General features: G+C 46.6%; 1 long non-coding RNA gene across 1 annotated transcript; it reads right to left on the bottom strand.

Annotated features, from left to right (window-relative positions):
- Positions 1 to 11,525, bottom strand: LOC149372552 (uncharacterized). Its single transcript, XR_016287011.1, has 3 exons — positions 10,959 to 11,525; positions 9,627 to 9,734; positions 1 to 127 (listed from the first exon to the last, which is right to left on the bottom strand). It is a non-coding gene; the product is annotated as an uncharacterized LOC149372552 (long non-coding RNA).
- Between the last annotated feature and the right edge of the window lie 2,389 nt (positions 11,526 to 13,914).

Here is a 13,914-nt window from a genome sequence, read left to right as displayed (position 1 = left end):
TCACCTTAACTGGCTTTATTAATGCCACATCCCTCATGACGGGTGCCACACAGTGGCTAAACAATTTCTTCAGCTTCTCCAAGTCCAGCAGGTTGGCGTCTTGATCCAGGTTCTCACTATGCAGCACCTGCAAAAAGGTAGCAGTATATGCAAAAAAATTCAGTTAATTTGTTTTCTCGAAATTCCAGAAAAGGGCACAAGTAGTTCTTCCATTAATGAACTAATGATGATTTCGAAAAGTATCAGGTTTGAAATACAGACATTCGAAAACCCGACTCAAGCACGCAGGCTGCTCAGCATCAAACCTGCACAAAATCTAATAACCGTGTCACACAGGCATTTTGAAGGCTTTCAAATGGCCATCAACTCAGTGGCACTTGAATGCAGCTAAATGGGCATTTCCAATAGCCACAGAGTCCCTAGAACAGTGTGGACATCTATCAAGATTTTGAAGGCTTTTCAGTGGTAGAAATTTGCACTCAGACATGGAGCACTCGCAACTTACACTAAGGAATAAAATCAAACCAATTTAATCGCTGAAAGAATACTCAACATGAAATGTACAACTTATTTCACTGAAAAAAAAGAAGGCTGGCCACAAAACACTGCAGCAAGCGTATTATCACTGTTGCCAATAGCACAAAAACAATGAATACCACCTTTTCAAAACTGCGTGAGTGCTACAACAGCTTCCCAGCAAAATTATCAACTGTGACAGTGGCTCCACAGCAGTTTGGTGCGAGATGATGAAATATCTCTACGGCGATCAAGTATTCTGTGTAGCAGCGGCATAACTCCCGAGCTGAAGTGCAAATCTCAAAGCTCAATCTCCCACCTTAACTGTTATCTTTAAATACATATTTAAATTCATTGCAGCATGCTGCAGAAGTATGTGGTCAGATCATTCGAGAGGATACCTGCAAGCTATCTCAGGAGACGAAAGATCTGATGAAGAAACGCCAAAGCATGAGGACGTCTAACTTCAGAGATAGAATAGAACTAGGAGAGCTATCGAAGTTAATTATAAGTGCAAGGTAGCCAACATAAGAAAGTTTAACATGGAGAAAACCTAGCATGCTCTAAAGCATGGAGGTAGCCTAAAATCAGTGAAGAGAAAACTAATCATTGGTAAAAACCAGATGTATGCGCTGAAAGACAAAGAGGGCAATGTCATAAGCAATATGGATAAGATAGTTAGTAATATGGATAAGCAATATGGATAATATATGGTTAGCAATATGGATAAGATAAGATAGTAGCCGAAGAGTTCTACACAAATCTCTACAGTAGTGAATGTAATCAGAAGGTTACAGAGAGAGGCAGTAGAGCACAGCAATGGGACACCAGCCAGTAATGAGGGAGGAAGTAAAAAAAGCCTCAGGAGCAATGCAAAGGGGTAAAGCAGCTGGTGAGGATCAGGTAACAGCAGATTTGTTGAAGGATGGAGGAGAGATTATGCTAGAGAAACTAGCCACCCTGCATACGCTTGCCTCGTGACCACGAGCGTATCAGGAGCTTGAAAGAATGCGAACATTATTTTAATTCATAAGAAAGAAGATGTCAAGGACTTGAAGATTTACAGACCGATCAGCTTACTATCCATTGTCTACAAGGTATTTACTAAGGTAATTGTGAGGACTCTGTGAGAGATTGCAGGTCTTATTTTCAACAAACACCAAAGTACAAACAATAAACGAGGCGGCTTTTAACGGAAAGGAAACCAATTACAATATGAGCGAGAAGAAAGGAAAGGAACAAGAGAACAACACAACAATACACGGGAAAAACACACGGGGGAACAGAACAAAGTGCTTATGATAAATGCAGGAAAAAGAGTCAAAGAGGAAAGTTCACACTACTTGTCTTATTCGAGCAACGAGCGGAGAGGACTGGCTGGGTGTCGGGCAGTCAAGGAGTCTCTTGGCGTTCCAACGTCGATGAAACGCTACCGCAGCGTCAGCGTTCGTGGGCTCCCGGCACGGTTCCCAGGTCTGGTATCCCGGAAAAAGGTCACGTAGGCGCCAGAGGCGGCCTGTGTGGAGCAGCTGACGGATGGACGGAGAAGAGTGGCGCCTGGGCCTGGTGGTTGAGGTCTCGACGATGGATGTCCAGGTCTGGTGGCCCGGACGTCTGCGGCTGAGGCCCAAGCCCGGAACTCGGGGAGCCAGCAGAACTCGTCCACGTCCGTCGCCCACCGCGCTCTTCTCTTCTCTCCCACGTAATCCTCTTCGACCTGCCCCGCGTTCCCCTCCGCACGCGCTCCTCGTGCTTTGTCTTCTCCTCACGAACGCCGCTGGGTGGCGCTATCTCCTTACAGAAGGCCCCCTCTTCGGAAGTTTTTTCCAAGGGAAAGAACTCGACTTCAGGAGAGCGACACCAGACGCGTTCGACGATCTCAACACAGAACATCGCACCACAGCGCTCACACTACACACCACACACAATACGACGGTCGTCAATGTTCGAAGCGTTCACGGACATTCGCACACACAGCACAGAGAGCACATGGAAAGTCGGAAAGTCAACGTAAAGCGTCCATAGAGGGCGAAGAAACACGGAAAGCATAAAAAGTAGATAGCCGACACTCAAAAACAAACATGAACAAACAAAAACAATTCCAACAAGAACAGGTGTGGGCTACATTCTTCCGTATTCCATTGTTCACATCAAACCACTTCACCGTCGCGAGAACTTTTCCGGCTAGTACTTCCGTTTTCCTTTGTGAAACCGTTTTCTCCAAACCGACCTCGGTTTCCACCATGATTTTACATGTTCCCGTCCTACGATGTTATTCACTCTGTTCTCCCTTGCCTTCGACACAGTCTGCTGACACATATCACACGATCTGACATAACTCTTAATGTCAGCCTGTACACCGGGCCAGTAAAACTCACTGAGCACCCTAGCTATTGTTTGCCGTATTCCATGATGGCCAGATAATGCACTCTTATGTGCCAACTTAAGAACTTGCGTGCGTAAGCCCTTCGGTACCACCGCTTGCTCAACGACTTGGCCGGGACACACTTGGTACGACCGGAAAAGAACACCGTCATCTGTATCAAAGGAGTGGGCGGTCTGTCCCTTGCCACGAAATATTTGCCCCAACTTCCTGCGACACACCTCTAAGGTAGGATCTTCTTCCTGTTTGAGGCGAAACTCCGGCCGTGAAGGGTGGAGTGTGTTCAGAGTGGGGCTTTTACTACTCTCTGAAACCTTTGCTGTCACCGTAAGGGAAGGAACATCGACCGAACTCGTCATGGCAAGAGAAACTGCCTGATCAGTTAGAACTGGCGGGTCGACCGAGAATGGAGGTTTAGCCCCGGGGACATTGCCTATTACAATGTCGTACAAGGGTGTAGACAAGCAGCGCGCGATGGCCTTACCCGAGAAGTATGGAGAAGAAATTACCACCTCCGCTTCCGGAACTTCTACACGGGTTCCATTGGCCAAGAATAATGTAGCCTTTTTCCCTGTTAGTGCCGCTGGCGGTACAAGAGACTCACGCACAACAATACCGGTGCTGCCCGTATCCCGTAATACCGAACCAGGCTGGCCGAACACCTCGCCGTGCCCCACGGGCATAGCAGTTTCCACAGGGGTGGAAGGACAGACCATCTCCCCCAACTGGCCCTCTACGCGTGTTACCACTGCAGGGTTATCGGGACATGAATACCGAGGTGTCATGCAACATGCGGACGCCTGACGGTCTTCTGGTCTCTTAGCTCTGCATGACTGGGCATCATGTCCTACCTTGCGACACCAGGTGCAATACAATTGCTTCGGCTTCGTCCGACAATCCGACACCTTGTGCCCAGTCTTGTCACAAAGAAAACACCGAAGGCGAGACTGTGGACCTGAAATCTCGTCTTTGGCTTTACCTATCGTGTGCTCCCCCTTTTCTTTAAAGACCAACAAGTTATTTTGCCGTTGTGCTTCGAGAAAATGATCGGCAGCCTCCGCCAGCTTGCAGACTGTCTTGCCCTCCCGTTCACGTAAGAAGAGAGCTAAACGGGAATGACAGTTGTTCAGGAACTGCTCGCTCACGACCATTTCACGAACCACCTCAAAAGTGCGGCCTTCTCCCCGCATCTCGACCCAACGGTCAAAGAAACTAAACAACCTGGCAGCATATTGCGAGGCCGTTTCTCCATCCTGGGGCTTGCTCTGGCGAAACTTCTCTCGGTACCCTTCCGCGGTGAACCTAAACCTCTGAAGCAAGGCAAGCTTCGCTTTGTCATAATCCACGGAATCCTCAGGCGAGAGCCGACCGAAGACCCTAAGTGCCTCGCCGCCAAGGCACAAGCTCAACGCCGTTGCCCATTTTTCTTTTGGCCAACCCTGCCCCGTGGCCACATGCTCAAACCTCTTTAAGTAGGCATAGAGGTCATCCAGCGCTTCATTGAACTGTGGTATGAGTGCGTGCGGGTTAATGGAGCTGGCCGGTGCGACGCCACGCTCTCCACGGTCACCTGGAGGATTTGCGCCACCCTCCATGAGCCTCATCTGTAGCTGCAAGTTCCGCGCCTCTAACTCCAATTTCTGTTTCTCCGTCTCCAAATTCCGTGCCTCCAATTCCAACCTCTGCTTCGCAGCTTCACGCTCAGCGGCTCTCTCTTCCCGTGCTTTACGAAGCTCGTCCTCCACCCACGCTCGTAACTCCGCGCCGCACAAGCCCATGCGCTCGCCTAAAGCAACCAAATCTGACGCGCTCATACTGTGCCTAAATTAACACACCAAGAAAAAGAAATAAGAACCAACCTCGTCCTGTCGTAGTGGACGCCAAATTTGTGAGGACTGTGTGAGAGATTGCAGGTCTTATTTTCAACAAACACCAAAGTACAAACAATAAACGAGGCGGCTTTTAACGGAAAGGAAACCAATTACAATATGAGCGAGAAGAAAGGAAAGGAACAAGAGAACAACACAACAATACACGGGAAAAACACACGGGGGAACAGAACAAAGTGCTTATGATAAATGCAGGAAAAAGAGTCAAAGAGGAAAGTTCACACTACTTGTCTTATTCGAGCAACGAGCGGAGAGGACTGGCTGGGTGTCGGGCAGTCAAGGAGTCTCTTGGCGTTCCAACGTCGATGAAACGCTACCGCAGCGTCAGCGTTCGTGGGCTCCCGGCACGGTTCCCAGGTCTGGTATCCCGGAAAAAGGTCACGTAGGCGCCAGAGGCGGCCTGTGTGGAGCAGCTGACGGATGGACGGAGAAGAGTGGCGCCTGGGCCTGGTGGTTGAGGTCTCGACGATGGATGTCCAGGTCTGGTGGCCCGGACGTCTGCGGCTGAGGCCCAAGCCCGGAACTCGGGGAGCCAGCAGAACTCGTCCACGTCCGTCGCCCACCGCGCTCTTCTCTTCTCTCCCACGTAATCCTCTTCGACCTGCCCCGCGTTCCCCTCCGCACGCGCTCCTCGTGCTTTGTCTTCTCCTCACGAACGCCGCTGGGTGGCGCTATCTCCTTACAGTAATCACTAATAGACTCAGGACAACCTTCGAATTCAATCAATCAAATGATCAGGCAGGCTTTCATAAAGGATACTCAACAAGAGACCACATTCATGCAATCAATCAGGTGAAAGAGAAATGGGCAGAATACAACCAACCCCAATATATAGCTTTCATTGACTACCAGACAGCAATTGACTCGGTGGAACCACAGCTGTCATGCAGGCATTGTGGAATCAGGGTGTAGAAGAGTTATGTGAAAATATTGAAAGATATTTATAACGACTGCACAGCTACCATAGTTCTCCATAAGGTCAGCAATAAAATTCCAATAAGGCAAGGTGTCAGGCAGGGAGACATGATTTCACCAATGCTATTCACTGCCTGTTTACAGGAGGTATTCCGGGGCCTGAAATGGGAACAGTTGGGGAGAAGAGTTACTGGAGAATACCTAAGTAATTTGAGATTCCCTGATGGCATTGCCTGGCTAAGCCACTCAGGATATGAACTGCAAAGCATGATGAATGAGTTAGACAGGCAGAGCAGAATTGTGGGGCTAGAAATGAACACGCAGAAAACCAAAGTAATGCTCAACAGCCTAGCAAGGGAACAGCAGTTCACAATTGGTAGCGAGGTGCTAGAAGTAGTAAGAGGATATGTATACTTAGTGCAGGTAGTGACCGCTGATCCGGATCATGAGAGGGAAATAACTAGAAGAATAAGAACGGGGTGGAGCGCATATGGCAGGTTCTCTCAGATCGTGAAAGCCAGTTGCCAATATCCCCCAAGAGAAAAGTCTAACACAGCTGTATCTTACTGGTACTCACCTATGGGGCAGAAATGTGGAGGCTAACAATGAGGGTTCAGCTTAATTCAAGGACAACGCAGCGAGCTATGGAAAGAAAAATGATAGGTGTAACGTTAAGAGATCGGAAGCGGGCGGAGTGGGTGAGAGAAAAAACGCGGGTTAATGAAATCCTATTTGAAATCAAAAGGAAGAAATGGGCTCGGGCAGGGAATGTAAGGCGAAGGCAAGACAACCGCTGGTCCTTGAGGGTAACAGAGTGGATTCCATGAGAAGGTAAATGTAGCAGGGGGAGGCAGAAAATTAGGTGGGCGGATGAGATTAAGAAGTTTGCGGGGATACGGTGGCCACAATTGGCAGAGGACAGGGTTAATTGGAGAGACATGGGAGAGGTTTTGCCCTGCAGTGCGTGTAGTCAGGCTGCTGCTGCTGATGATGATGATGACAGCCTGAGCACACCTACAAAGTAAAACTGTGAACTCGACCCAGCAGCACTTTACTGTGTTGAAAGAGAACAGGTACAATTGAATTACTGCATTACCTTGTTATCATTAAAAAGTACAGGGCTCTAAGGACTTCCTAATTTACATCGAAACGAATGGTTTACAGTGAACTTTCACGGATTACACTAACAGGCACTGAAAATCCAACACAGCTGCCCAAGAGAATATTAGGCAGCCGCGCTAGCCTTCTTTTGCGCTATGCTACCTGATACCAGATTAAGATTTGAGAGCAATTTACTCATACTCTAGCACTGGGATACGTTATGCCCCAGACTGATGCAGCTGTCTTACTAAAGGCAGAGAAGCTTTCAGTGTGGGTCATGTGTGCTGTGGCGTGAACACATGCACAGGATCGCCTGCTACCATTCAAGTCCTCTGTGTACACAAATGCAGGTGCAATAGAAAACCCACATCACAAATTTGGCTAGTCTGGTCGGCCAAGCATGGGCCAGCTGATAGCACGAAGCAGCAGGTGCGACACATACCATCATCATCAGCCTGACTAGGCCCACTGCAGGGCAAAGGACTCACCCATGTCTCCACATTAACCCTGTCCTTTGCTAGGTGTGGCCACCATATCCCCGTACACTTCTTAACCTCATCCGCCCATCTAAGTTTCTGCCGCCCCCTGCTATGCTTGCATTCTTTTGGAATCCACTCCATTACCCTTAAGGACCAGCGGTTATGTTGTCTTCCCATTACAAGCCCCGCCCAGGCCCATTTCTTCCTCTTAATTTCAAGTAGCATGTCATTAACCCGCGTTTGTTCCCTCACCCACTCCGCCCCCTTTTGGTCTCGTAATGTTAGACTTATCATTTTTCTTTCCATAGCACACTTTGCTGTCCTTATTGTTTGGCACGTGTTTTTTTCTTTGTAATAAGGCATAAAGTATTATACATGAATTACCACATGGCATCCTCCTATGACCGCTAAATAATTTATAATCAAATTTCTTTCTCCTGCTGTATTTGTTTCGGTTTCGACAGCTGAATGATGGCTGTGACGTCAAAGCGAGGTTATTGGTCACGTGAGGCATGAAAAACTGCAATACAATTGGTACTTCTGGCTCTTAAGGAATGCTGGTGTCAGCGCTGTAGCGAATTAAAATGATGAAGCAGCGATTATAAGTGCAGTTTTACCTTGCCTCACGTGACCTATAACCTCTCTTTGATGTCATAGCCATAGTCAAATTGTTCACCGAAACAGGATGGCAGAAAAAGTTGATTATAAATTATTCAGCGGTCTCACGCGAATACCAGATGGTGATTCATGCATAGTAGTGTCTTCCGCAGCATTATAGAGAAGAAAACATGCCACCAAGATTAGGTGTCTATACTCTTTTAAGCTGAACTCTTTTAATTAGCCTCCACATTTCTGTCCCAAAAGTGAGAAACATGCAGGCTAAAGAAAAGATTTCAGCTTAAGTACCAAAGTGGCTCTAATCACACGATGAAGCGGAAAAACTCTCGACACTTGAACAGAGAACAAATAGGAATACCAACAAAATTTTAGATTCTTGTAAGGCTATCAAGCATTTCTGAATATTGTAAACTGCACTTTCACACATACAGTACGCATGTATGCCAAGCTCACATTCAGTAGCCCTGCTTACCGGCTGTAATTATCACGGTCTGAGCTCAGTTACAGATTTAAAACCAGCCAAAAGATGCAACACAGGAAAAGAGAAGAAAACAGGTTGGACTATCAATTGAATTTTTTGTGAAGGAAAAGAAGGCTCGCATGAAGATGCGCCACACATGACCCACACCAGCGAAAGGCAAGACAACAAATAACTGTCACTGATATACAAGCACGTCATCTAAAAGAGAAAATTCTTTCCGTTGAAGATTGACTAATGGCTTCGCTACTCATACAGCCATTGCCTTGGAGATATGCATCAAATACTTTACAGATTTGTTTACCACTTCTATACACCACTGAAGTGTCACAGAAATCAGGCGTACACACTGATGGGTCATCTTATGATTTACTCACGACATTGGAACTGTAGTGCCAGATTAGAAGCTGCCTTCCCCCTAACGAGTTAGTGCTCACTCAGGAACACATTAAAGACACCTGCACATATCCCTGAAGTAGTTTCTTGCACAAGCTAGCGGAATGTGATAAACCACTTCCTGCAAGTCCTGAACCTAGTTTTATGGGATACCATACTGCTATCCCGGGTTTTAACAGCAGCGCAAAGGCCATCAACACAATGATTGGCGCAAAAATTACATTTAAAAATTTTCCCGACACTCGATTTGAACTCATGAAGTCTACACAAAGGACTCCATGATAACCGTTCTGAGGTGAATGGCAGTTCAGCCTAGCCTCTGGAATCTGTGCCAAACAAAAAACGGAGTCAGCGCATCGCAATTTATTTCCGATATCAGCCGGTGCTGATGACAATTGTATGTTTTGCTTTCTCTGGCTTATAAAGCTCCACTTTCAGAAAAAGTGTCGTCTTTGTGGTTAGGATGCGGAACTTCATCATCACAGGTCAACTTCAGCTTGCCATCAGTGTCCTTTTAATGCCTCAAAGTTGAACAATAGCTCCATTCATAGAGGAGGGCTGTGCATAAATTTCGACCACCAAAGATTCTTTAACATGCACTGACATTGCATAACACACGAGCAAATATGCATTTCGCCTTGTCGAAACGAAGCCACCACAATTCAATCCCGCGTCTTTGGGCTCAGTAGCCGAACACCAATGCAGTAGGCCACAGCAGCAGGTGAAAAACAAAAGAGAGCCCTTAATAGGCAACCTAACTTGCAAAAATCAACATAACGAGGGGTCACACAAGTAGCAGTGGACTAGGAAAATAAAAGCTACTTGTGTCGGAAGATGTCTTCAGTGCTTACCTCAAAAGCCTGCTTGCTTGCTGGGCATCCTAGCACCAAGTGAAAGGCTGGCACAGCTATACTGGAGAGCTTGGAAGAGGCATTGCTGGTAAAGCTATGTGGAGCTTGCTGCAAGGTAAAAAGACACATTTAACAGCAGCACAGTGCAAAAAATGGACTAGAATCAAGCATGTAAGGCAAAATGCAAGGCACAAAAAGGAGCCGGTCGCAGAATGGAACACGACTGTTTAACCACATTTCGAAGTGGGCCAGGCAACAAGAAATTCATAACCACGGCAGTCATTCACAAGCTAGCCTCAGACGAGACATCACTTGCATATCGATATCCAGCATCGTTTCTACAATACATGCCACCATTCAAAAGAACAGACCACAGCAGAACGATATTTTCAGTAGAAGGCTGGTTTGCTTCAAATTCTGCATGCGTCCCTCAATTTGAAATCTGGCATGATTAGCACTGATTTCACATTCTCACAGGTATGATGAATTAATAGTGCCAATTGCAGAAAAACCACACTTTTTCCTTTAACATCAAATAAGGTATTGGAGAGGTACCTCAGCATATTTAAGTCAAAGTCAGATTTATTTGCGCCATTGGTTATAATCATGAAACAATTAAGTTTATTCTTCGTACATATTAAAGGCTCAATTACCCTTAAATTTCACTGCAACTTCGGGATTTAGGCCAAATGGAGCTAGGGCACTTGTGTGCATTTTGCAGTTGTTTGTACCATTTCAGCTCCGAGCCAAAGTATGAAAAAGCGAATGCCAAAATAGAGGCGAAAAACTTCAGAGCAATTTGTTTTTATCTCACCGTTCTGCTATTCAAGGCTCGACTACACTGGCTCGGCTATAAGTACGAACGCAGCTGGATCATACGGAGCTTAAATACAAGTGAAAGAGGCGGAACCTCAATCCTAAGGCATACAGCTGAATCGCAGTCTACGTAGTTATACTGCTCGAGCGCTGTTACTTCAATTACAGCGTAACATGCGGCGAGAATGCAAAGCCCGGGCCGAAGATCTATTCGCGGGCACATATTCCATTCTCGGCGAGAGATGAATGGCAGTACGGCGGCAGTACGGCGCCGATATCGTGCACCCCGCGATCGGATCAGCTGTGCATATTTGCATGGCATACTGACCATGACCGTGTGACCACTGACACTACACGCGCATTCATGCCCGTGTGCCGCCAGCAAACAACCTTTCAGCGCTGCGTGCTGCCGCGATAGGCACTGCGTCTTCGCGTCTCTGTACTAGCTGTGTTGACGTGGCCAGTTGTGCGCAAAGGCTTTGAAATAATGAACAGGTTCGAAGAAAATTAACTTACCCCCAAGATGCGAGATGTCACCCGGGTAGTGGTCTCCCACCAGCTGCTCCGCCATGGAGGAAATGAGCCCCGCCGTCAGCATAGCGTTTCCAGTGAAGGCGCGCAAAGGACGACGCGCTATCCGTCGAGCCCGCTGACGCACGCTATAAACACAGGTTTAGCGAATTTCACTGCTGTCGGCACATCACATATCGGAAGAGTGACAAATGCTCAGGCCAGCGATGGTTCACGCCCTCGGCACCACAAAGGAGGACCACGACCGACCACGACAAACGTAGCAACGCTGTCCGCCATGCTGTCCCTTCCCAGACGCTGCGTTCGTTGGCTAGCGCTTCGGCCAGTTCCGGCTTCCTTCGGCCCGTTTAGAAAGGCATCGCCTCCAGGCATTCCTCCGGGTCGTCTCTTTCGGGCTCTATGCTTTTGGGCAGTGCGATAGCAAAGGATTAAAACCAAATGAAACTTTCGTTACAAAAATAATTAAGTTCTTGTGCACATATTAGCATTAAAAACTTGAGAAATTTGTGACGCGTGGACGCATGAATATGCGTGTCGGTACAGGCGTGCGTGCGTGCGTGCGTGCGTGAGTGGGCATGGTCTAGCGCGTCAAATCCAAAGCCTATCCGACATGCTGCATGGTTTCTGAGATCACCGCCGTGAGCTTCGCTTGTTTTCTCGTGCTGCTGCTGGGCGGTCTTGTGCGCCGCTGTTACTGTGCTGGAATCGCAAAAGAAGAAGGATTACCGGTGTGTGCTGCCGGTGGGCGCGCTCTCATCCAAGAGTAGTAGCAGCTCCCAATTAAGCGATCCGTCGGGGCATATGTGTTATGGTTGTCTGGTCGACAACGATAATGAGGTCAGCAGTGCGGTGCCGTCGTTTGATGAGTCGAACCTTTCGGCCTATTGCTCTGCTAACTTCGTTGCAAAAATGCCTGGCTCATAAGCAGCGACAGTGGCCATTGTTTCTGTGGTGTGTTTCGATTACAAGACGGCGCCCTTCTACAGTGTGGCTTCCTTGGAAACTTAGTCGGCGGTGTGCCTGCAACGCCTGTCGCTGTCAGCTCAAACTGACCGCCTGCGAGCGCTGCCTTCTTTTGCGATGTGAACGGTGACGGGACACTTACTGCCTGTGGCCGGAGCTTATAGCAAAAGCGAAGAGTGTTTTCTGTGAAGGTTTGAGGAAGTGCGTGTGTCAGTCTGGACCCTTAGCAAGTCATACGAGATGCGACATGCAAAAGTGGTCCACCAGTCGCTTCAGCAGAAAGGAGTGCGGATGTTTTTTACGTTACTTCAATCTAGAACTGCCCATGCAAATATTTCAACTCGTCTCTTGCCTAAACAGCATAGTAAAGAAGCTAAAGCAACAAAACTGCTGTTTCCATGCTGTATATTGATTCCGCACTCGTGCTAGAGGTGGGAAATATGTAGCAGTTATTGGCGGAGTTACAGCCTATGACGTGCAGCTTCATGTAACTGCAGGTTAGGATATGCGCCTTACTTGGTATTGACTTTGTGACCAGACATAGCCATTTGTCAACTAAAAGAAATTTTCTTGCTATAGATTCTGCAGCATTATGTATGCTTCTGGACACTGAATACCGGGTGCGTCACCTCTCTTGAAAGCACTCAGATTTGTGTACTTATCAGTACGTTTGAGATGAGAAAATTTTATCAGCTTCTTTTCTTTATTTTATAATTAGCTACACAGCATGTTGCAAAAAAAATGTTTTAAGGAAAAGTATTTCAGTTTAGAGTAGAACAGTTCAACAAAGTTGTTTTGGGCATTCTGGTAACTTCAAGATGGTATTTGATGGTTGCATACAGACGCGCAAGTCAAACCTCAAAGGGCATCAAACTTAACAGTACCGCTGAGCTTATCCTTTCGTGCTTTTTATGTGTGTGTAAATCACGTGGGGAAGTTCAGTATTGGATGTTGGATTTCATAGTTCTGCTACAACTTTTATCTTCCTTTCTACACATGAAACATGACTGAACTTGATTACATTCCCCAAGCAAATACCTGACGCCTTACAAGCGTTCCTTACTGTGCACAGTTGTCCCAGTGCATTATATCCACTCATGTGCAGCACACTGTTGTGTTGCTCTTGGTCTCCAAATGTGACTCTCAGCAATATGATGGAATCATAGTCCATCCAGATGGTCTTTGTGGTAGTGCAAATTTCGAAACAGATTGAAGAAGAATGAAGAGTGTGATACTTCGTCATGCATCATGCAATGCTGGTGCTAATCAGGCAACATGTGTGGCATATATACTTCGCACATTTGAGATTCATTGGATTTGTTCTGGAGCCATACTGGGAATTAATTAATCGATCTGTGATTTGTCACTGAAATTGAGAGAGGGCACTAATTTCTGAACTTTTGACACCAACTGTGAATTCAAAACTGTCTTTTCATGTAGGCTTACATGGCTTTTTTACGTGTATGTAAATTTATGCTAATGACTTTGGAAATTGCTTTGGAAATGGTTTTAGAAATTGCCTCGTAACATTCCTGTTACAGCTCACAATTCGCTTTCTGCACGTCATGTTTGATTGAACCTGATTATATCCCCAAGCTTGTTTGTTGCACCTAACAGACACTGTTGCCCTTTCATAGTTATTCCATTGATTGACTCCTTTCGAGTGCAAGCAACAAATGGTTGTGTTGCTTCTGATTTCGAAATATGGCTGTCTGCATGACGGGCGACAACATAAATGCTCTGGATGGCTTTCATCATGCATCTATAAGATATCTGTAACTTTCAGAATTGGTTAAAGGAAGAACTGAAGGATGCTGTAAGAGTCGTTAGAAGCTTGTTTTTTACATTATTTTATAATGAACTTGCAATGTTGACAAGTTCTTGCTCAGTGTGCATGTTGTCATGTACAGGTCCCTGCAGTTTCGAAGGGAACCATTTTGCACTAAAAGATAATTTTTTGGTTATTTGTTTGCTGAAG

The sequence above is a fragment of the Amblyomma mixtum genome, chromosome 1, assembly GCF_055824585.1.
Source record: "Amblyomma mixtum isolate Tamu chromosome 1, ASM5582458v1, whole genome shotgun sequence".
Lineage (NCBI taxonomy): Eukaryota > Metazoa > Arthropoda > Arachnida > Ixodida > Ixodidae > Amblyomma > Amblyomma mixtum.
Note: the sequence above shows the minus strand (reverse complement) of the source record. Positions and strands in the feature narration are given on the sequence as shown.